Source organism: Nicotiana attenuata, unplaced genomic scaffold, assembly GCF_001879085.1.
Source record: "Nicotiana attenuata strain UT unplaced genomic scaffold, NIATTr2, whole genome shotgun sequence".
Taxonomy (NCBI): domain Eukaryota; kingdom Viridiplantae; phylum Streptophyta; class Magnoliopsida; order Solanales; family Solanaceae; genus Nicotiana; species Nicotiana attenuata.
The window spans coordinates 71,282-94,737 of NW_017672176.1; positions in this window are offsets into that span (position 1 = coordinate 71,282).

The following is a 23,456-nucleotide window of genomic DNA, read 5'->3' on the forward strand; positions in this document are numbered from 1 at the left end:
CGTTGAATAAGAATGTGTCGAGGATCCGGGTGCATTTCATGTGTCGTGATCCGAAAACACGTTTTTTAACGACGTTCACTTTCTTAAAAATTAATTAAAAGCGGTAAATAATCTTAAAATCGCACTATAGGTTGGAACATGTAAAAAATATCAGATTTCTGCCATTTATAATAATTTAAGCGACCGTGCTAGAACCACGGGATCCGGGGGTGCCTAACACCTTCCCTCGGGTCAACAGAATTCCTTATTCAGAATTTCTGGTTCGCAGACTCCAATTGGGAAGTCGAAATTTTTCTCGATTTGGGATTCAAGTTAAACTGGTGACTTGGGACACCAAAAGTCAATCCTATCCCAAGTGGCGACTCTAAGAATAAATAAATAATCTCATTTCGAATAATGTCACTTTAAATGGAAAAACTCCCTTATACATTATCCTTCGGGTAGGTGTGTAAAAAAGGAGGTGTGACAACGACCAGTTGTAAATCTGGCTATTTTTGAATTTCTCCCCTCTAAATATCGTATGATTAAAGAGAGTGAGTTATAACTCTACAACGGTCTAAACTGACTTTTATTGACTTAAGGATTTTGGTGAAACTCAATCTCTGAGTGACACCTTTGGCCCATATATAATTAATTATGGTATATATATAGCATTATTAGTTTGGAATGATGAATGGCTGTGGCTGCACGTATCCAGTCATTATCACTATTATTTTTTGGTCAAAAGCTACTAGTCACCACTCATCATTTCATTGATTGCATGTTTTATTTTTTATTTTTTGTTTCTTAGTTTTATTTCATTCTGCACACTGTTATCTTTAGCACGTGAATTTAGTTAATTTGGAGACTATATAGATTTTGGGTTAGTTTGTCCATAGCTTATTATAAGTAGTTCTTGAAACTTTTGAATATAATGTTCGGGATAAATTGATACATTATCCCTTAAAAATTCCTTCAATAGTAGGAGATACATTGGTAGAAGTTCATTTTTTTTGGTTTTCTACCACAATCTGGTGCTCGTTTTGGGCCACGGCTAATTTAGGTTCGTGCTAGAATATTCTACCTTTGAGTAAAGTGCTTCCTGTAAGAAAAATGAGTAGATAATATTGACTAAAAACAAGTAGGAAATAAAAAATACTATGTCGTGGTAAGCCACTGCCTTGACAGCGATTTCAGCCCGATTGGATGCAAATCGTTAAGACCGGTCGCTCCCCAAAGTTCTACAGTACCTCCAAACACGGGCACTCGTTGCTGGAAGCTTGGAATTTGCACAAAACTATTGCCCAAAATTTGGATGAAGTAGAAAAGAGGATGAAGGTATTTTTCCTATGTCAGATTATTAACAGAGAAGGCTGCCTTTTGTACGCAAAGCTGTTGAACAGTTACAGATGAAGAAATTAATTTGTAGCTGTTACAGAAATTAAAATGGATCTGTTACCAATTAACTACAGCTGTTACAAGAATTAAATCATGGTTGTTACAAGAATTAAATCATGGTTGTTACAAAATAATAAATTGGACGTTACGAAATACAATTCAAAGAGAAAGAATTGGACATATTCTGGTAAGCATGTATTTGGACATTTTTCTGCTAAGCTCAAAAATTAAAGAAATAATTTTAGCAAAATCAGATTTGGATTAGGCCTCACGTATATCTCGCACACAGGGAGGGGGAAGGGGCAAATCAACCCGTTTTGCCTTCAGGACCAACTTCTCATCTGTGCAGGACCACTCCCTTTTACTGGCTCTTTACAAACTCAAGAAAGAGAAATTCATTATAAAGTGAAGAAAAAGACTTTCCACAACCAATGAGGGACACTTTGTCTTTCACAAAAGACAAATAAGTAAAGAAGGAAAAGGGACTACAAAGAATCTTTGACTTTGCATTATAAAATATAAAATAATATCAACAATCCCCCCACTAATGCAAAGACAAAAATAGAATAAGAACAATTCTGGGCAAAAGAAAGAACATGTACTTAAGTGTTAATATTTTTCGATTTGGATTGACACGTAATGAAATGAGGCAACAACTAACATTCACAAAGTGAAGTACTCTTGAATTTAATGGATATTAGTTGAGATCCCCACAACACATATTATATCCTTAATTCTATGCAAACTCCGCGATACTAACAAAGTGCTTCATGCACATACCTTGGATCTCATGAGTGCTCTAGAAAGACATCCCACGTCTTTCATAAAAGGCGACCACACCTTTACACTCACGTAGGTGATTCCATCAAATCTATCTACACATAGACCACCTTAAGGTTATGGAATCATTAAGAGCAAAATAAGCTCAACCTTATAAAGCACTACCACACGTCATAGGGATAGAAAATATGTTGCATATTGAGGTTTCATATGGTTTCTTTTGATCACAAACGGGTATCCACCATACTTCCTCAATCCATGGGCTTTAGCCCCATCCCCCTCGACGTTTTAAAGATAACTCTCCTTGCCAAACCCTTGGTTAAAGGATCCGCCAAATTTCTTTTTGATCTTATATATTCCAAGAAAATAACACCATGTTTCAACAATTGTTTTATCGCACCATGTCTAATGCAGATATGTCTTCTTTTTTCATTGTACACACTATTTTTGGCAATTTCAATTGCCACCTGTGAGTCACAACGTAGAGAAACTGGTGAAACTTGTGTTCCCCATAAAAGCACGTCTGCCAATAAGTTTCTCAACCACTCGGCTTCTTGCCTACCAACTCAAGAGCAATGAGTTCAGACTCCATAGTAGATCGTGCTATACAAGTCTGTTTTGAAGACTTCTATGAAATAGCACCTGCACCCAAAGTAAACACATAGCCACTACTGGAGCTAACTTCATCATTGTCAGTAACCCAATTTGCATCACAAAATCCTTCTAAAACAGCAGAAAATTTATTAAAATGCAAACACCAATCTATAGTACCTTTCAAATACCTTAGCAAATGATGAAGAGCATTTCAGTATTCACTACTGGGGTTGTGAGTGTATCTACTCAATCTACTAACAGCATAAGCAATAGCAGGTCGTGTATAATTCATGAAAAATATTACACTACCAATTATCTTAGCATATTCAGTTTGAGAAACACTATATTACTTATTCTTTGTTTAAGTGTAAGCTAGGATCATAAGGAGTTCTCACAAGAGCTACATCAAAACAATTAAACCTTTTCAACATTTTCTCAATATAATGAGACTGAGATAACGAAAAAGCATTAGAAGTTCTTTTGATTTTAATCACTAAAATCACATCTGCTTCTCCAAGATCTTTCATTTCAAATTTAGAAGACAAAAAATTCTTAGTCTTGTCACACCTCTTTTTTTCCGAGGGGATATGGAGTTTTTCCAATTTAAGTGACATTAATCGAAATGGGATTATTTATTTAATTTCAGAGTCGCCACTTGGGATAATTTATGGTGTCCAAAGTCACCGATTTATTTTAAATCCCAAATCGAGGAAATTTGACTCTGTTTAAAGTCTGCGAACCAGAAGACCTGGTAAGGAATTCTGTTAATCCGAGAGAAGGTGTTAGGCATTCCCGGGTTCCGTGGTATTAGCAAGGTCGCTCAACTATTAATAATCGGCCTATTTATCTGATTTATCACGTATTTTAAACCTATTGTGCATTTTTATCTTCTAACCGCTTTTAATTATTTATAGAATTTGTTTGAACAACCCGCGATGTCGCGCTCTTGTTTGTTTTGTACACATTGCGAATTGCGTCACGGTCACCGTACCCACGATCTACAACATGTTTATTTTATTATTGTTTGAATTTATGGTCGGGTCACATGAAATGCGCACCCGAATTGAGATTATGTATCATGACTATGCCACGGGAACCGTACCCATAGTCACGATGATTATTATTAATTGGAAGTGTCTGATAATTGATAGACATTTATCTTTAAAAAAAAAACGGGCCATCCTATGAACTACTAATTGACGTTGAACCATTTATGGGTGGAGTGTCAAACAAATTTGAATTTCGGCTCAGGTCCAAAACTTTAAGGTGTTAAGTCAAATGACTGGGCTTCCAAGTTGAGCCCAACGACATGAAAAGTCAAGCAAATTTTAATGTATAAATTCTAAATGAAATAGTTCATGCTAATTACAAGAAAAGAAACAATTGATATTTAATCGTACAATAGCCAAAACTTAGTCATGGATTACAAACAGAGCATCTAAAGCATATGACAGTACTATAACTATAACAGAACAAATAAACAATTGAGCAAATGAACCAAACTTAGTAATGGATTACAAACAAAGCATCTAAGGCATATGGCAGTACTATAACTTTGACAAAATAAATAAATAATTGAGCAAATGAGCTTCCGAACAATCATTGCCGATCTAAACAAATACACTACCAATTATGGAATACATCATTGTGGGCTTAAAATTACAAAATCCATATTCCATTGACAAATATAACTTCAATTGACTTTGTAATGACCCAAAGGGTCATTTTCTGTTTTAGAATTCGATTCCATGTTTCGAGGCCTTGAAAACCTTATTTTATCTCTTTCTCGGTTTGCGTGCGCAGTCAGGGTGTGTATATGGAAAGCTCATATGCGAAAAATTTAAGAAATGGTGATTTTTGGCCTAAAAAGTTGATTTTTGTTGACTTCGATCAACGTTTTGGGTAAACGGACCCGGACCCGTATTACGGTGGTCTCGGAAGGTCCGTAGTAAAATATGGGACCTGGGCGTCTGCCCGGAATCGAATTCCGAGGTCCCTATCCCGAGAAATGAATTTTTGAAGGAAATTGATATGACCGAAAATGTAATAATTTAAAGGATTTGATCTTGTTGGTATCGGGCCCGTATTTTGGTTCCGGAGCTCCGGTATAGGTCCTTTATGATATTTAAACCTTATATGTGAAATTTGGTAAAAAAACGGAATTGATTTGACGTGATTTGAAGCTTTAGTTGAGAAAATAGAAGTATCTTGAAAATTTCATGCAATTTGGTGTTAAATTCATAATTTTAGGTGTTATTTTGCCGATTTGATCGCATGAGCAAGTTCGTTTGATGTTTTAAGACTTGTGTGTATGTTTGGTTTGGAGCCCCGAGGACTCGGGTGAGTTTTGGATGGGCTACGGAGTGATTTGGAACTTAAAAAAATAGTTGGTATGCTTCAGCTGTGTTGCAGGCCCCTGATCTCGCAATTGCGAGATCAGGCTTCGCAAATGCGAGCAAAGCAGGCATGGCAATTGCGAGGTCTTTATTGCAATTGCGAAGAAGGCCTAGGCCGGCAGTGTTCGCAAATGCGAACAAACCTTCGCAATTGCGAAGGGAGTCTGGTAAGGGGTATGATCGCAAATGCGATCTTCTACTCGCATTTCCGACGAACAGTGTTCGCAAATACGACACTTTCTTTGCATTTGCGATGGCAGCAGGACTGTGAAGGGCTTCGCATTTGCGATGGCTTCTTCGCATTTGCGAAGCTCAGGTCGCAAATGCGACATCTGCAGCTGTTCAAAACATAAGTTAGACGGGATTTTTCATTCATTCTCCCATTTTTCAAAACCTAAACTTCAAGAGGCGATTTTCCTAGGGCAAGTTCTTCCCCAAATCATTGGTAAATGATTCTTCACTCATTTCTTTCAATCATTTCATCTTTTTACAAGATTTCATCCTAGAATCTAGGGTTTTTCATGGTGGAATTGGGTGTTTTTGGGTAGAACTTAGGAATTTTTAAATTTGGTGATTTGGACCTCAATTTGAGGTCGGATTCCAAAACCAATTGTATATCCGGGCTTGGGGGGTGAATGGGTAATCGGGTTTTGGTCCCAATTTCGGGTTTTGACCAAGCGGGCCTGGGGTCGATTTTTGACTTTTTGGGGAAAATATTGGGGAAATCTATAATTATGCATTGGAATTAATTTCTTTAGCGCTAATTGATGTTATTAAGTTGATTATGGCTAGATACGAGTAGATTGGTGGTGGAATCGAGAGGTAATGCGGTATTTGAGCTTTGAATTGCCCGTTGGCTTGAGGTAAGTGTTTGGTCTAACCTTGACTAGAGGGACTAGGGGTCCCCGACTTGCTTGCTATGTTAAAATCCATGTGTGTGGCATATAGGTGTGGTGACGAGCACCTATGCGTCGCCAAATTTCCTGTTTAGCCTGTTCCCTTCCCCGTTTCCTAATATATATTATTTTCCTGTCTTAATTGCTACTTGCTTATTGATGCCTCCATGTCTAATTGCTTTTTGTTAAATGTTGTTTCTCTATTGACGTTATTAATTGTTTCGTAGATACATTATATCACACTGTTGGTTTACATTGGTTTATTGGTGCTTCATGGTACACTTTGGTTGGACTCGCTGTGTAGTATTAACTGGTGAAGTTTCATAATTGTAGTGATCTTCCGTTGTTTTGATTTGAGGTATAAGTGTTGAGGAGGATTTGAGTTAATTTGTGAAATGCTTGTTCTTATTTTGTGATTGGCACTGATGTGGTGGGATCGGGTTGCACGCCGCAACAGGAGGAATAAGGGTGAAATGTGATTGTCTGGTGGGCAACAGGAGGAATAAGAGTGAAATGTGATTGTCTGGTGGGATCGGATTGCGCGCCGCAACAAGGAGCAATAAGGGTGGACAAGTGGGATCGGGCTGCACGCCGCAACAGGAGGAATAAGGGTGATATATTGAGGAGTAACAAGGGTGGACTGGTAGGATCGGTTTGCACACCGCAACAAGGAGTAATAAGGGCGAATGTTCATTTTGTTATTGATTATATGGTGGGATCGGGATGCGCGCCGCATCATTTGTTATTATGTATTCTTTTGTGCTGAGATTCATTATTGTGGTGGTGAAAATCTCTTAAGGATTGGTTATAGCTGAGCATTGGTAGAAAGATCGGGTTCCGTATTTATTTAATGCAAGTTCTGTCCTATTTCATTCCGTATTTTCTTCTTGCTTTATTATAAACTGTTGCAGGATTTATTGTTTATGCCCCGCCGTAGCCTCGTTACTACTTCGTCGAGGTTAGGCTCAACACTTACCAGTACATAGGGTCCGTTGTACTGATACTGCACTTTGCACTTTCTATGCAGATTTCGGAGCTGGTAGTGGTTGATCGAGAGGTCGGTTGCTGATACTTCAGACAGGAGACCCAAGGTAGTCCTGCAGGCGTCCGCAGGCCCTGGCGTCCCCTCCTACATACTATATCTCTGTTTTATTTACTTTCGAGACAGATGTATTCTTTTCCTTCAAACCAGTATTTGTAGTAATTTGTAAAAAGTTCGTGAGTTGTGACACCAGTTCTGGGTGGTGACTGTTTCGATTTTTCTATCAATAGTATAAAGACGATCAGTTAATTATGTTCTTCTGCATTTAATTCTGTTGATTTATCTTTGTTACTTTTAATTATAACAAGTAAAGGAAAAAGGTGATTTTAACTCTAACGTTGGCTTGCCTAGCAAGTGCAATGTTAGGCGCCATCACGGTCCCTACGGTGGGGAATTCGGGTCGTGACAGACTTCTACTGGGATTCCAATCCTAACGTACTACTTACTATCTATACAAGAATTCATTTAGGTCCTCAAATACAAATCAGACCATAACTAGCCATCAGATGACTATCAAACATTCATCCAGAGAAAAACATGGAATAAGAAAACCACCACTGCGACATTTTGAATCACTTGGCATGGGTCTATGTTCTTCAATTTACAACTGTGACCAACTGGTGGTCACAGTTGCCAAATGATTAGTCCCCTACAATGACTAAACCTCAAAATACCACACAAGCACACTTCAAATCTGATTAGCGAAATAACTTTGGACAAGAAATTGATGAGTAAAGACTTAACATCATGAATCGAAGTGGAAATAAAAAATCAGATGGGTTCACAGAATGTAGCACGATTAAACATTCACTAAAAGGAAGAGAAAGTTACATGGAAGCACTGAAACCTAATGTAACGATTCGATTGGTCGTTTTGAGCAATTGCGTCTAGTTCGGCAGTCTGAGGTCACGAGTAGCTTCATATTATGTACATCGACTTGCGTGCATGGCTGGAATCTATTTCCGGATGAATCGAAGTCGAATTGGAAGAAGGAATCTAGTTTTGGAAGCTTAAGCGGTGAGAGTTTGACCGGAACTTGACTTTTGAGTAAACGGCTCCGAAATGAGTTTTGGATGATCTCAGTAGCTTCGTATGATGATATTGGACTTAGGCGTGCGTTCGGATTTGGATTTGGAGGCCCGTAGGGTAATTCGAGGCATTTCGGCGAAAGTTGGAAAAGTTGAAGTTTGGAAAATGGAGAGGTTTGACCCATAGTTGACTTTTGTATTATCGAGGTCGGAATGCGATTCCGAAAGTTGGAGCAGCTCCGTTATGTCATTTTGGACTTGCCTGTAAAATTTGGTGTCGTTTGGAGTTGATTTGATATGGTTCGGACGCGTGGTTGCAATTCTAGGAGTTCTTGAAGTTCATAATGATTTTCATGCGTTTTGGCATTCGATTCGTAGTTCTAGAGGTTATTTTGATGCTCCGATCGCGCGAGCGAGTTCGTGTTGTGTGTTCAGACTTGTGCGGTTGTTTGGTTTGGCACCTCGAGGGCTCGGGTGAGATTTCGTACGCGTTTCAGAGTGTTAGAAGAGGTCTCGCATTTGGGATGACCACATTTGTGAGATTCTTCTCGAATTTGCGACGCTGGGTTGGGGCAGGGGAGTTCGCAATTGCGAACAACTTCATCGCATTTGCGATCAGCAGCTTCACATTTTCGATAAAATCGTCGCTTTTGCAAACACTTCAGAGCTCGCATTTGCGAGACTTGAGTCGCATTTGCGACATCATCAGAGCTGGCCAGCCTTCGCATTTGCGATACTTATGTCGCATTTGCAAGATCGCATTTGCGATCCTGATGTCGTAAATGCGACATCTGAGGCTGGTAATGAGACTCCCATTTCGGGACTTAGCTTCATTTTTCCATATTTTGAACCATAGGTCCGAGATTAGGCGATTTTTGAGAGAAGATTTTCATACCAAATCATTGGGTAAGTGTCTCTAATCAATTTCCAACTATATTTTGTGAGTTTAACATCAAATTCATGAGAATCTAAAGGAAAATTTGGGAAAAAATGTGAAATCTTTCAAAAATGTAAAATGATAATTTGAGGGACCAAATGGTATCGGAATTTGATAATTTTTGTATGGATGAACTCGTAGCGGAATGGGTGTTCGTTTTTTGTAAATTTTGTCAGGTTCCGAGGCGCGGGCCCGGGGAGTTGACTTTTTGCAAATTGTATAAGAATCGTAGTTTTGTTAATTGAAATTGTTCTCTCTTGCATTGGTTGACGTATTCAAGTCATTTTTGGCTAGATTGAGCCGGGCATTGATGAATTGGTAAAGGAAAAGCTAAATTGAGTATTGAATTGGCTGGATTGAGGTAAGTATCTTGCCTAACCTTGTATGGGGGACTTCCCCTTAGGAATTGAGTCTTCTATGCTATTTGTAGTCCGTGCACGCGAGGTGACGAGTTTGTGCTCGGACTTATTTGTGAAAAAATTTCCTTTAGGGTTCTTAGGTCCTTATGTTCGTTAAGTGGGGAGTTTTATGATATGATTGTGTTTCCTAATTGCTTGTTTGCCTCTATATGCTCCATACAATGTTGTCAACTTTTCTCTAATTCTTACTTGGTACTTTGCCCTTAATTGCTTTGATTGGAGTAATTGTCCTCTTTGTTGTTTTGTTATTCTAAATTGTGAAATTCCTCTATGACTCCGTGCCTATATGCTATATGTCCAAATTATTGTGGTTGTCGGTGCAGTTATCACGTGCCTTATATGTGTCTTGTTGTTTTGTAAAGTTTGTTGTGCTTCTTGATTGTTCCGTGATTCTCTTGTTGCCGTGTATTCATACTCTTGGTGGTAGAACTCCTTGTGATTGAGTTGTTGAATTGTTGTTGTTGTTGTTGTTGTTGTTGTTGATTTTAAACTATGTTGGGTTGTTGATATGTTAAGGAGGAATAAGGGAGAATTGATGTTGTCTAGTGGGATCGGGTTGTACGCCGCAACAAGGAGTAATAAGGGTGGACAGGTGGGATCGGGTTGCACGTCGCAACATGAGGAATAAGGGTGATATATATATTGAGGAGTAATAAGGTGGACTGATGGGATCGGTTTGCACGTCGCAACAAGGAGTAATAAGGGTGAATGATCATGTTGTTACCGATATGGTGATATAAATACTATTTACTCTTATTGTAATTGTTAAGGAGGAATAAGGGAGGATTGGTGAGATCGGGTTGCACGCCGCAACAAATATATATACTATTTACCTTATTGTGATTGTTGAGGAGGAATAAGGGAGGGTTGGTGGAATCGGGATGCGCGCCGCATCAATGTATATTTATGCTTATGCATTCCTCTTCGACTGTATAAGTCATCCGATGGTTTTACATTTCATCTAGAATTTGGTTATAGCTGAATACTGAGAGGATCCTATTTCATTTATTTAAGATTTGACAATTTGTATTTCGGGTTTCACTGAGTCGCGAAGATCGGGTAATTGGAATTGAGTTATTGACTTGCCGTTGTTCCTTGAATTCTTATCCTGAAACTATTATGATGGTGAATTAATTTTTAAAGTAAATTTATTACGTTGAAATATTCTTCTCATTTCTTGTTAAGTTATTAGTACTGTTGTGATTAAAAATAAAGGAATTTATACTATGTTGTTTTGTATGACTCTTAAATGTGAACTCGCCGTATTTATATATATATATTTCAACACTTCAAATTTCAATAATTGTTATATCTTTAATACCATTAGTTCCTCAATTAAATTTCTTTAAACCATCTGAGGTTGTATTTTATTTAAAAAGAAATTTCTACTAAGTTTTAAATTTATTAAGTCCTATGTTAAAAGTAATACACATTCGACGTTGTACTTTAATTAAAAAGGGTATTTTCGTTATTCAACTGATCTCCAAAAGTAACTTCATCTTTCTTGATGATTTCCTAATTGGTTTAGAAGTTGTACGCTACTTTACGTTATGTAAATGAGACTCTTGGAACTTCTTAATTGCATTGGTTATGGACCCTATATACTAAGTAACATGAGAAGGTTGTTGTGCAAAGTGAGACAGAAATATGTGGGCACAATGTTCCAAGTGTGCGAAAGTTTGGAAGTGAGGTTATGATATGAGACATCGAGTTCTGAGATGGCTGGAGTTGTGCACCAGAAATGATATGATTGATTGTGTTGACACTGTCTTCCTTACCTGAGTTTATTCTACTTCTCTGTGTTCCAGTTATGTTAGTGTTGATTTACTTGGACATCTTTCGTTTCCATCCGAGTTTCTTTTTATTATTTCGATTGTTTGTAGTTGATTTATCCCTGCTGTTGATATTACTTCGTTACCTTTATCTTGATATTTGTTATTATATCCTGTTTAATCTATTTGACTGGTAGGTGTCTTGACTGTTCCTCATCACTACCCCACCGAGGTTAGTCTTGATACTTACTGGGCACCGCCGTGGTGTGCTCATACTACACTTCTGTAGTTGTGCGGAACGTCGCGGTGGAGGCTCAAGGTAAGCTGCTGCTGCGTTCACAGGCCTCAAAGTCACCTTCTTTTGTATTTATATTCCATTGGTTCCTTTTTGTTCTGGAACAGTGTTGTATTTCTTTTGTATAACTACTCTTAGAAAGGCTTATGACTTGTACCACCGGTATTGGGAAATTGTGATTTGTTCAGAGTTATTTTAATTTGAAGTTAGTAAATGTCAATGTTATTTCAGTTATTGTTATGCTTACCTAGTTTAGAGACTAGGTGCCATCACGACTCCTTTGGAGGGATTTTGGGTCGTTACACCTGCCTAACAAACAAAGGTGAAATATGGATATGCATACGGTTCATCAAATAAGCAAATCATCAAAGAGGAAAACGAGCATTTATCAGTAATCAGCATGATTCTAAACCCATCTATCACAAACAACCAAAACATACACAAGTTAAGTCATGAGTTTACATGCCTAGCCTATCATAATCAAGTAGAAGCATAGCAGAAGCAAGAAATAACATGAACAAGCTTCAGTCACTCTATTAAAAGTCTGGAAACAAACTTGAATAATTCAAACAAAGCAAAAAATAAGCCTCTGAAGTTGTTGTTGCAGCAGGAACACAACTTAAACAGTAATAGCGAATAGCAGTAGAAAAAAAACACACAGCAGCTTTGATCTTCAGCCCAAAAATCCAGTTGTAAACACAAGACTAATGAAACTCTAATGTGAGGTCATAGTCAAATGAGAAGGAAATTCAAATTTTTAGAAAGAAAAATTGAAGCGTGAAAATCTGCTTCCCAATCAGTCTCCAAATAAAGGAACGAAAATCTGAATTTTAGGGGTTTCTTAGTGTAAAATCTGTTCAGAATTCAGAGAAAGTCAAAATGAGAGGAGATGAGGTCTTATATAGAGAATGAAATCTGTTGTGTGCACAGAAATATTAGGGAATCACTCTAGAATGTCAGTCCCTAAAATTTAGGAAAAGAATATCTTTTTTTCAACAGATTATATACAGCTGTCCTTTTCTATCCAATTTTTAGCATATTTTAAAACAAAAAATGGATAGCTGTCCAATACTAGAAGCTTCCTATATCCTTATCTGAAATTCCCCATTTTTACTTTCCCTTTGACCCCCTTAAGTTCTTTTTATTACCCTTTCAATCCCTAATTTCTAACTTTCATTCGAACATAAAATATTAGACAATCAAGACAAAATCAGAGAAAAAATAAAAAAGAAGCAATCTACTAATTAAACCTAATTGAATTACTGAATTAATTAAAATCGATTCAATTAGCCTAAAACACATGCAATTAAACTAACGATTATGCAATTAAGTAAATAATCCTATTTTCACTGAACTTAATCAAATCAATAACCAATCTATTCAAAATTAACACCTAATTGATAATCCAACACAAAAAATAGAAACAAAGGAATATGAGAAGAGATATACGCTGAGTTGGACCATAAATGTGATGACGATTGAGGTAAACCAACGAATATCGGTGACGATGAAGTTCCGGCCAAATTTCGGTGCTTTCGGTACGAATTGAAATTAACATCAATTGATTGTTCTCGTTGAGAACAATCACTTAACGTGATTTTCAGTTTGAATTGAACCTTGAAGCTTCTTGAAACTTGAAAAAAAACCAAGGCTAGGGTTTTTTGGGGGGTTTTTAGATCTGGAATTTGAGAATTTTGGTGGGGATTTTGGGAAAATTATTGGAAGATTAGGGTTAAGGAAGAGTTGGGGAGTATAGGGTGTGAATTTGGGTGATTGGAGACAGGCCTCCGGATAGGGATTCTGGGAGTTTAAGGGCGGCTAGGGTTTGAGATAGGTGAGGGAGATGGAGAAGAATGAAGGTTTGTTTTATGTTTAGGGGGGAGGGGGGAGGGAGATTTCGGACACTCTTATGGGAGATGGGGAGGGAGTTAGTAGCCGTTGTATTGGATTGGATGAAGGGTGAGGATTAGCTGTGACCAAAACGGGGTCGTTTTGGTCATTTGGGGGTGGACTGGACTTTAAACGGGTCTGGGCTAGGTGGAGGGGAGTTTAAATGGGCCACTGAAGAGGTTTAGCCCAAAAATTGGACCAAAACAAGACCATCCCTCTTTCCTCCTTTTTTTCTTTTTCTTTAATTTGATTTTAAATCCTAATTAAATTAATTAAAATCCTAAACAAACTAATTAAAATCCTTAAATTAGATTCTAAATTGTAGAATTAAATTAATTATATATTTCTAACATCAAAGTAATTAATTAACTTAAAACTAATGAAATGAAAGTACTAATGTTAAAAATTAAAAGCTAAATATGTAAAAATGCCCATTATTTTTGTGATTTTTGTTTAATAGTGCAATAAACTCATGTAATTAAATTCTAAATGCAATTAAGACCTAAAATGCTATGCATGAAATATTTTAGACATTTTTGGTATTTTCCTACGATTTTAAAATATTAAATATGCAACTAAATGCAAACAACAATTAACAAGAAATTCCTAAAAATTCTATAAAACTAAAATAATTAGAAAAATCCTGTTTTGTGAATTTTGTAGGAGTATTTCTAGTCGGGCAAAACCACGCGCGCACAAGTCTCATTAACAACATTCACATTAGGGCCAAAGATTAACATGTCATCTATATACAGACACATAATAACACAATCTGATCCTATCATCTTGGAACAAACACAAGTATCAGATGCATTAATAACAAAACCATTAACTACTAATGTGCTATTAAACTTTTCATACCATTGCTTAGGTGCCTACTTTAGATCATACAGAGACTTTCTCAATTTGCATAATTTATTCTCCTATCCGTGGAGAACAAATCCTTCAGGTTGAGACATATAGATCTCTTCCTCTAAATCACCATTTAGGAAAGCCGTTTTAACATCCATTTGATGTATCACTAAATTATGAATAGCGGCTAAAGCAACAAGAGTTCTAATAGTCGCTATCTTAGTTACAGGAGAATAAGTGTCAAAGTAATCAATGCCTTTCTTTTGGTTAAAACCCCTAATATCAAGTCTAGCCTTATATTTCTCAACTGTCCCATCATGTCTCAATTTCTTCTTAAATGTCCACTTACTACCTATGGGTTTAAAACCTTTAGGCAAATCAGAAAAGTTTCAAGTGTGATTAGAAACTATAGAGTCTAATTCACTTTTAATGGCCTCTTTCCAAAAACTAGCATCAATTGACCTCATTGCTTCATTATAAGTCTTAGGGTCTTCTTATATTAAATAGATAGACACTAATTCATAATTCAAAACATCAAGATCAATATTTTCAGTCAAGAAAGTAGTGATAAAGTCAGGACCAAAGCTAGCATCAATTCTACGCCTCTTACTCCTTCTAAGTTCATTTTCATGCTCATTAGCAGTTACACTAGAAGAAGGCAAAATATGAGAATTAACAGACATAGATGTAGAAAAATTATTAGGTACATTATTTTTCAATAAAAAAACATGCTCAAAAAATTCTGCATCTCTAGATGCACAAATAAAACTATCAGACAAAGACATAAATCTATACGCAGCTGTCACGACCCAAAATCCACAAAGGGTCGTGATGGCGCCGGACACTATCAGGCAAGCCAACACCAATAAGTTAATTAAATTCTCATTTAAGTATTTGTTGAAATCATTTTCTTTATACATTAACCAATAAATAATGAAATTCACATAAATAACCATGAAGTCTTTAACAAACTTAATTTTGCATAACCCCATAATCATCCCAGAACCCGGTGTCACAAGTGCATGAGCTATCTCTAGGAAACAAAATAATACAACAACTATCCGGGAATACAAATAGGACAGATAATAAATATGGAAAATCTAAAAGAGGCTCTGCTGGTTGCGGGTCGTCTCGAGAAGTACAACTCACCTAAGTCTCCATATCAACCATGCTGCTACGCCCACTAGGCCGCTAGAGATGCAGGTGCCCGTGCAACAAAAATGCACAACAAGTGTAGCATGAGTACGAAAATAACGTGTACTCAGTAAGTATCCCGCCTAATCTCGAAGAAGTAGAGACGAGAGGTTGACTTCGACACTTACTAGTGGTCCAATGATGAAACATCAATAATATAACAAGTCGAGGGTTTATATAAACATGAATGTAATTCAAGAGAGTGAAGCAAGTAAACAATTCTTTCTTTTATATGAAAATTTCCAATTTCCTTTTTCATCATTTATACATATATTCTCAAGACGGGAAGAAGCAATATCAACTTCGGTAAATTACAAGGCAAGCAATACAAGCATGTGCAAATCATGCCGAGGATGTACGACCCGATCTAACAATATTTAAACTGTGCACTGCCAGAGGGTCGAATGACGCGAACCATAGATGCATCTATTACCCCGCTCGTGAATCATACATGCGACACGGTCAAATTTAAATAAACACTCCAAACAGTCAATCAAGAAACCATCAGGGAATCAATCATCCAATAAAGGAAAACTCTCTTTTTAAAAGTCAAGAAACGAATGTCTAGTTTTTTATAAATTCTTTTATACATTTCAATATGTTTTAAGCTTTTCAATTTGACAACACGATTTCAAATATTACAAGTAAAACATGCTTTTGGGTCCTAGACTACCCGGACATAAGCATAATAGTAGCTACGCACGGACTCTCGTCCCCTCGTGCATACGTAGCCCCCACAAATAGGAGAACATAACCAATTAACTCACCTATGGGGACAATTCCTTATTACAAGGTCAGAAAGGAGACTCACCTCGCTCAGAAGTCCCATAACCGGCCTTCCACGCCTTTCTGAAGACTCAATTCGATGCACAATGCTCCAAAACTAGCGAATAATTACGCAAATCCATTAATATATGTTCAATTACTCATAATAATCCAATTTGTAATAATTCCTAACCCCGATCGAAAAGTTGACAAAAATGCCCTCGGGCCCACATGCCCGGATTATGAAATTTTTCAAAGATAAAGTTTACCCATGGCCCCACGAACTCAAATATATAATTTACTCTCAATTTTATGTCCAAAATCGTGGTAAAAATCAAAAATATAATTTTCTAGGTCTTCCACCAAAAACCCACAAATTTTCACTAATTTTCATGCTCTAATCCATCTATAATCCAAGTATTTAACTCAAAACTAGTAGAAACCACTTACCTTGACATGGATGACAAAGATGGAGCTCCAAAATCGCCCAAAGATCGGCTCCCATGGAGAAAATGGGGTTGAAATGAGCTAAACCCCCATTTTAAACAACCTTACTGATTCCAGCATTTTCGCACCTGCGGTCACTTGACCGCTTCTACGGTTCCACAGGTGCGAGCTACCATCCGCTTCTGCAGTCCTCCTCCTAGCCTCAGCTTGCTCATCTGCGCTTCACCTTCCGCAGGTGTGGTCACGCATCTGCGACAAAACGACCGCATCTGTGGTCCCAGCCTGGCTGGCCCATTTCCGCTTCTGCGACCCAAGGGCCGCTTCTGCGGCTCCGCACCTGCGGCCTAAGCCTCGCAGGTGCGGTTACACCAGAAGGCAGCTGATCACTTCTCCTTCAAATTCTAAAAATTGATCCGTTAACCATCCGAAATCCACCCGAGGCCCCCGGGACCCCAACCAATCATGACAACCTGTCCCAAACACATTACGGACTCGCTCGAGGCCTGAAATCATATCAAACAACGCTAAAATCACGGATCACACCCCAAATCAAACTTGATGAACTTGAGAAATTCAAACTTCAACATTCGATGCCGAAACCTACCAAATCACATCCAATTGACCTCAAATTTTGCACACAAGTCATATTCGACATAACGGACCTACTCCAACTTCCGGAACCGGAATCCGACCCCGATATAAAAAAGTCCACTTCCGATCAAACTTCTATCTTTAGCCAAATGACTCCAAAATGACCCACGGCCCTCCGAATTCACTTCTGATCGCGCTCCCAACACCAGAATCACCATACGGAGATGTTCCCAGACTCGGAATCCCAAATGGACATTGATAACACTGAAATGCACCTCAACCCAAACTTATGAAATTCTTCCAAAAATGCTAACTTCCACAATGGGTGCCGAAACGTTCTCGGGTCTTCCAAAACCCGATCCGGGCATATGACCAAGTCCAAAATCATCATACGAACCTGCTGGCACCTTCGAATCCCGATTCTGAGGTCGTTTACTCAAAAATCCAATCTTAGTCAATTCTTTCAACTCAAAGCTTCCGAAATGAGAATTCTCTTTCCAAATCAACTCCGAACTTCCCGAAATTCACTTCCGACCGTGCGCACAAGTCATAATACCTGAAATAAAGTTGCTCATGGCCTCAAACTGCTGAACGACGCGCTAGAGCTCAAAACAACCGGTCGGGTCGTTATATTCTTTCCCACTTAACATACGTTCGTCCTCGAACGTGCTAAGAACTGTGCTGGAGTTGTCTGAAATCACAGTTAAACACCTTGTGCACCTACCCGTGCTACCACAACTTAGTTGAGTACATTAGCTCGAGCAAATATGAAGATATTCTCTTTTATTCAAACAAATGAGCCTTATAGCCCAGTTTTAACATCCGAAATTCTCTGCCAGGCCTGCTCCCAATATAAGAACACTGTATAAATCACCACATGATGCACCGATACAAGATTGCAGACCTTTGCTGAATTCATACTATGCACCACGTCATTCACAGGACCATAATGACATTCTCTGACCATAATAGCCGACTTTCCCTAAATCTGATATTCACAATGCACCTCATGATACATTTAAGTCTTGCTCCAACTCTTACAATGCTGCCATGATGGAGGAGACGCGTAGAAATCCATAACCAACTGCCAAGTCAACAAATCATTGAGGCTACACTCCTAACAAGAACATTACCTTATTCTGAACCCAAATAATGATCTTTGCTCTTTAATGTACTTCATACAATCTTATTGCACTGATCCTAGACCCAATAACCTTGTCTTACCCAGTACGAACTGCTCAGGCAACAAGCCACCCCAGACATGACCAAAAGCCTCATATGATGCCACAACGTGCCAATAGGCTACCAACTCGAACATGATACATAAGGAAGACGAACTTTGGAAGGGACTACTCCACTCACGCAGCTAGTATGAACTTCCCTCAGAAAATGGAAACAGAACACACAGAATAAAATATAAGGGACTGTAATCATCATCACACTGTTGCGGTGTGCAACCCGATCCAAACAACATACTCATGGCGGCGTGCCACCCGATCCACGCATAAAATTCGCATAAGGAGGTACACATCGAGCTAAATTTCTCATTACAACACAATACCGAATATCGGTCACAAGCACGCTAAGTGCATAATACCATCCTTGAGGGGACATATAGCGCCCTTAGCTAACAAACTCAAGCACAACTGAGGTGCGGTAAATGTTCTGAAACTAAAGAGCCATCCTGTTCACATAACACCATCGCTACGCAGAACCTCAACACATAAGAAATTTACCAAGCCGTTTCGCAACTCACACGGCACAATATAGCATTACATGAAATAGCCGATGATGAATTAACATCCAACGTCCGAATACTCCTCCATAAGGAGAGCTATGCTGAAATGAACACATTCGGCCTGATATAAAGCCCATATTCATATTTAAATCCATCCACAAACCTTAAGCCGATGCTGATCGTACCGAACTAGGCCAATAATCTTTTCTGGGTCCATAATAACCCCTTCTTCCCATAACACACAAGAATAACCATCATAACCGAAGTAATCCTCCACGGGTCCACAACCCAATAAATCGAGTGCCCTCCATGCATCAATTCTCAAATTAACGACATCACCACAATCTTCATACTTGGTTTAATTCTTCATTCAGTCAAGTGACTACATGCCACACTTATACAACCTCCCCATGGGACACGCTCCCATGACCTTCCGTAACATATAACAGGTCTGTACATCCATACCACCGGTCGCAATAACGCTGAAAAGCGATCAAGAATCCTTAACCAGGATGCGAAGCCTTTTTCACAAATCACCGATCTCAGGCGACGCTATAGACAATACCAACTTACTCCAAATATCCAAATCCCCTTCCTGCTCATCCGAGCTCGTGACATCCTCGTCAAACACCGAACCGCAACCTTGATCCTCACCTTCAAATTTCATACTGGTCACTGCACCTAACAAGCCATGCGATAGAACATGATTTTTATCATAACTCCAGAACCACTAATAAACTAATAATTCATCATATAGAAACCTTTCACTTAACTCATTCCAAGAGAACCATAGCAACACACGAGTGAATTCTCACAACCGCAGAAGATGAAATTCTTCAAGTAGTGGCCTAAGCCACCATAGCCCTTTCCGAGATCTGCCTACACATAGCAGGCCGTAATACTAGAACACTTCCGAGTAAATTCAATTACGACGGCCGTCAAGCCTCACACGTACCATCACAAATCACTTGCTTAACTTAAATCACGCTGAAGGAACTGATCACTGCCACCAGTAGGCCAACTCAACCATGGCTAACCAATCCAACCTCTTCCAATTTATCCTTAATTGTCTTAGAATAATAATAACTTCATTCAACACATAATGCACTCAACCTGAGTGGCCTTGTAACATGAGACCATGCTGTCTCAAATCCCACAAACCACATCATACCTTGTGCGCATATTCGCATCTCGACTAGCATATCCATTCTGATAATTCTTCTGCGAATCCGAAGTCCTTTTCTCCCTTTCCTCCCAATTGCTACACTGCAATCCACAACACCTTAGAACATTCTGAGCCTCTTATCATAAGCTGCTGCGCAAGCCCGATTCCTAAACACATTGCAGGCTTAAATCCTTAGGCACCGCATTTTAAACCTTTGAATTCACTAGGACCGTTATTGAGAGTCACCCACTCTGTCATGGTCCCGAATATAATCAACTGCAAGGCTCCGCTAGCCCATGACCACCCTATCAAGGAGACACGCGGCCGAATCACCTTCCTTGCAACTTACTTCCACGCGAAGCATAATTCCTTAGTCTTCCCAAAGCCTGAACATGCATCGATGATGCCAATTGTAGAACACATTCTTCAATGCCTTTGCTCAAATTACTACTGATGTTCTCTTCCCTTAGCTGAAATAACTTACCAATACGCCGATAACCCGAATCTTCACAAGAAGATAATCATACAACCCAATTGTAGGCGGTGGGACTCTCCCACTTAGCTTGAAGCCACTATTACACAACTTTGGGACCCACCAAGATACCTTATCCCTTATTGACACGACCTTGCACAATTAAACGCCAGATTCTTCGAAATCCTTCCTTTAGCATTTCATGAACACTCTGAATCTCTAGCAACATTCATATATTAGACCTCTAACCGGATAGTTAATTAGAATCTTTTGTCGAAGCTTTGCCAGCCACACGATCGCTAATCTGCTCATAGGAGACATCCCCAAATGCAGAGACTACGGGTCGACATCTTTCGACGACGCTGCACGGGGTACAATTACTACGACATCAATGACCATTCTGAGCCCGTGCTCATCCACCAGCTGCACAAGTCCATTCACTCCTCTTGGACATTAAATAAATGTGCGACAATATCTTCCAATTCAAAGTTATGTTGTATCCTTCTTCATATCAAGCGGCTCCTTTCCGTCATATCAAATCTCCCACCGTTATGCTAGCCAATATTTCAAATTAAGCTCATAGACTCAATCACCGTCCACTAAAATTCCCAAATCACTCCAATCTTTTCTCAAGGGTGTAGTTATCCTGCCACTGGATCCACGTGCTGCTCTGCCACTCTCCCACTTTAGCCAAACCCTCTTCCTTAAGCAACTATCCAACTTCCGCTCCTTACACTTGGCCTTCTAGAATCCTGACCACCGCATGACACTTTCCACATGTCCTTCATCATCCTTCGCTGCTCAGCTGACGCCTTAGATCAAAATCTAACCCAATAGCTCTTGAACCCATAGACCGCTACTAACGTCAAACCTCTCCGAAAATCATCTCTTCCCGAGCCATTGACATCATAAACATCGATTCAATCCTGAACCACCGCACTTCCCGATCTCTAACAGCCGCTTCTCCATTGCTATCATACAATATCCGGCCCCAAAGGCAAATTGCAGAAGGTTTTAACACCGGCGAACTTCGTACACCCGATAAGGACAACGGTACCTTATCACATATGGAAATTCCACCACGCTCGCAAATACCAAGCCTCGTTACTCCATCGACCCAAATCTGAACATTCTTAGCCCGATTACCTTTCCCCTGCCGGGAATAAAATACCAAATCTCTAAATCATGCACTGAGTAAACCTCCTTTTAATTCATTCACTGCCCCGACACGTAGGCAAGCATCCTACCATCACGTCAATACTGCGCGACAAGCGTTCATAAGAATCATGGCAACTCGTGCCTAGCCCCAGAGCTCTCAGAAATACAGCTACCGAGATGAAACGACAAAATATTCATTCCACAAGCGACGACAATAGTCAAATCAACCACGCCGGGAGAAGCATCCCGTACCACCTCTGTAGTACCTTTAAAATTTCTCGATTCCTGATTTATGATAAGCGCTCCACGTCGCATAAGATTGAATAGGAAGGAAACAAAGGCATAAGCCTCAAAGGAATCAAATCGCACGATGAGGAATCAAGAAGGGAAGTACTCCTAACAGCTCTGTAGCCATCCGAAGATAAGTACAGACGTCTCCGTATCGATCCGCGAGACTCTACTAGACTTGCTCATGACTCGTCAGGCCTAAGGGAACCTAGTGCTCTGATACCATGTTGTCACGACCCAAAATCCACAAAGGGTCGTGATGGCGCCGGATACACTATCAGGCAAGCCAACACCAATAAGTTAATTAAATTCCCATTTTAATATTTGTTGAAATCATTTTCTTTATAAATTAACCAATAAATAATGAAATTCACAGAAATAACCTTGAAGTCTTTAACAAACTTAATTTTGCATAACCCCATAATCATCCCAGAACCCGGTGTCACAAGTGCATGAGCTATCTCTAGGAAACAAAATAATACAACAACTATCCGGGAATACAAATAGGACAGATAATAAATATGGGAAATCTAAAAGAGACTCTGCTGGCTGCGGGTCGTCTCGAGAAGTACAGCTCACCTAAGTCTCCGTATCAACCATGCTGCTACGCCCACTAGGCCGCTAGAGATGCAGGTGCCCGTGCAACAAAAATGCACAACAAGTGTAGCATGAGTACGAAAATAACGTGTACTCAGTAAGTATCCCGCCTAATCTCGAAGAAGTATAGACGAGAGGTCGACTTCGACACTTACTAGTGGTCCAATGATGAAACATCAACAATATAACAAGTCGAGGGTTTATATAAACATGAATGTAATTCAAGAGAGTAAAGCAAGTAAATAATTCTTTCTTTTATATGAAAATTTCCAATTTCCTTTTTCATCATTTATACATATATTCTCAAGACGGAAAGAAGCAATATCAACTTCAGTATATTACAAGGCAAGCAATACAAGCATGCGCAAATCATGCTGAGGACGTACAGCCCGATCCAACAATATTTAAACTATGCACTGCCAGAGGGTCGAATGGCGCGAACCATAGATGCATCTATTACCCTGCTGGAATCATACATGCGATGCGGTCAAATTTAAATAAACACTCCAAACAATCAATCAAGAAACCATCAAGGAATCAATCATCCAATAAAAGGAAAACTCTCTTTTTAAAAGTCAAGAAACGAATGTCTAGTTTTTTATATATTCTTTTATACATTTCAATATGTTTTAATAATTTCAATTTGACAACAAGATTTCAAATATTACAAGTAAAACATGCTTTTGGGTCCTAGACTACCCGGACATAAGCATAATAGTAGCTATGCACGGACTCTCGTCCCCTCGTGCGTACATAGCCCCCA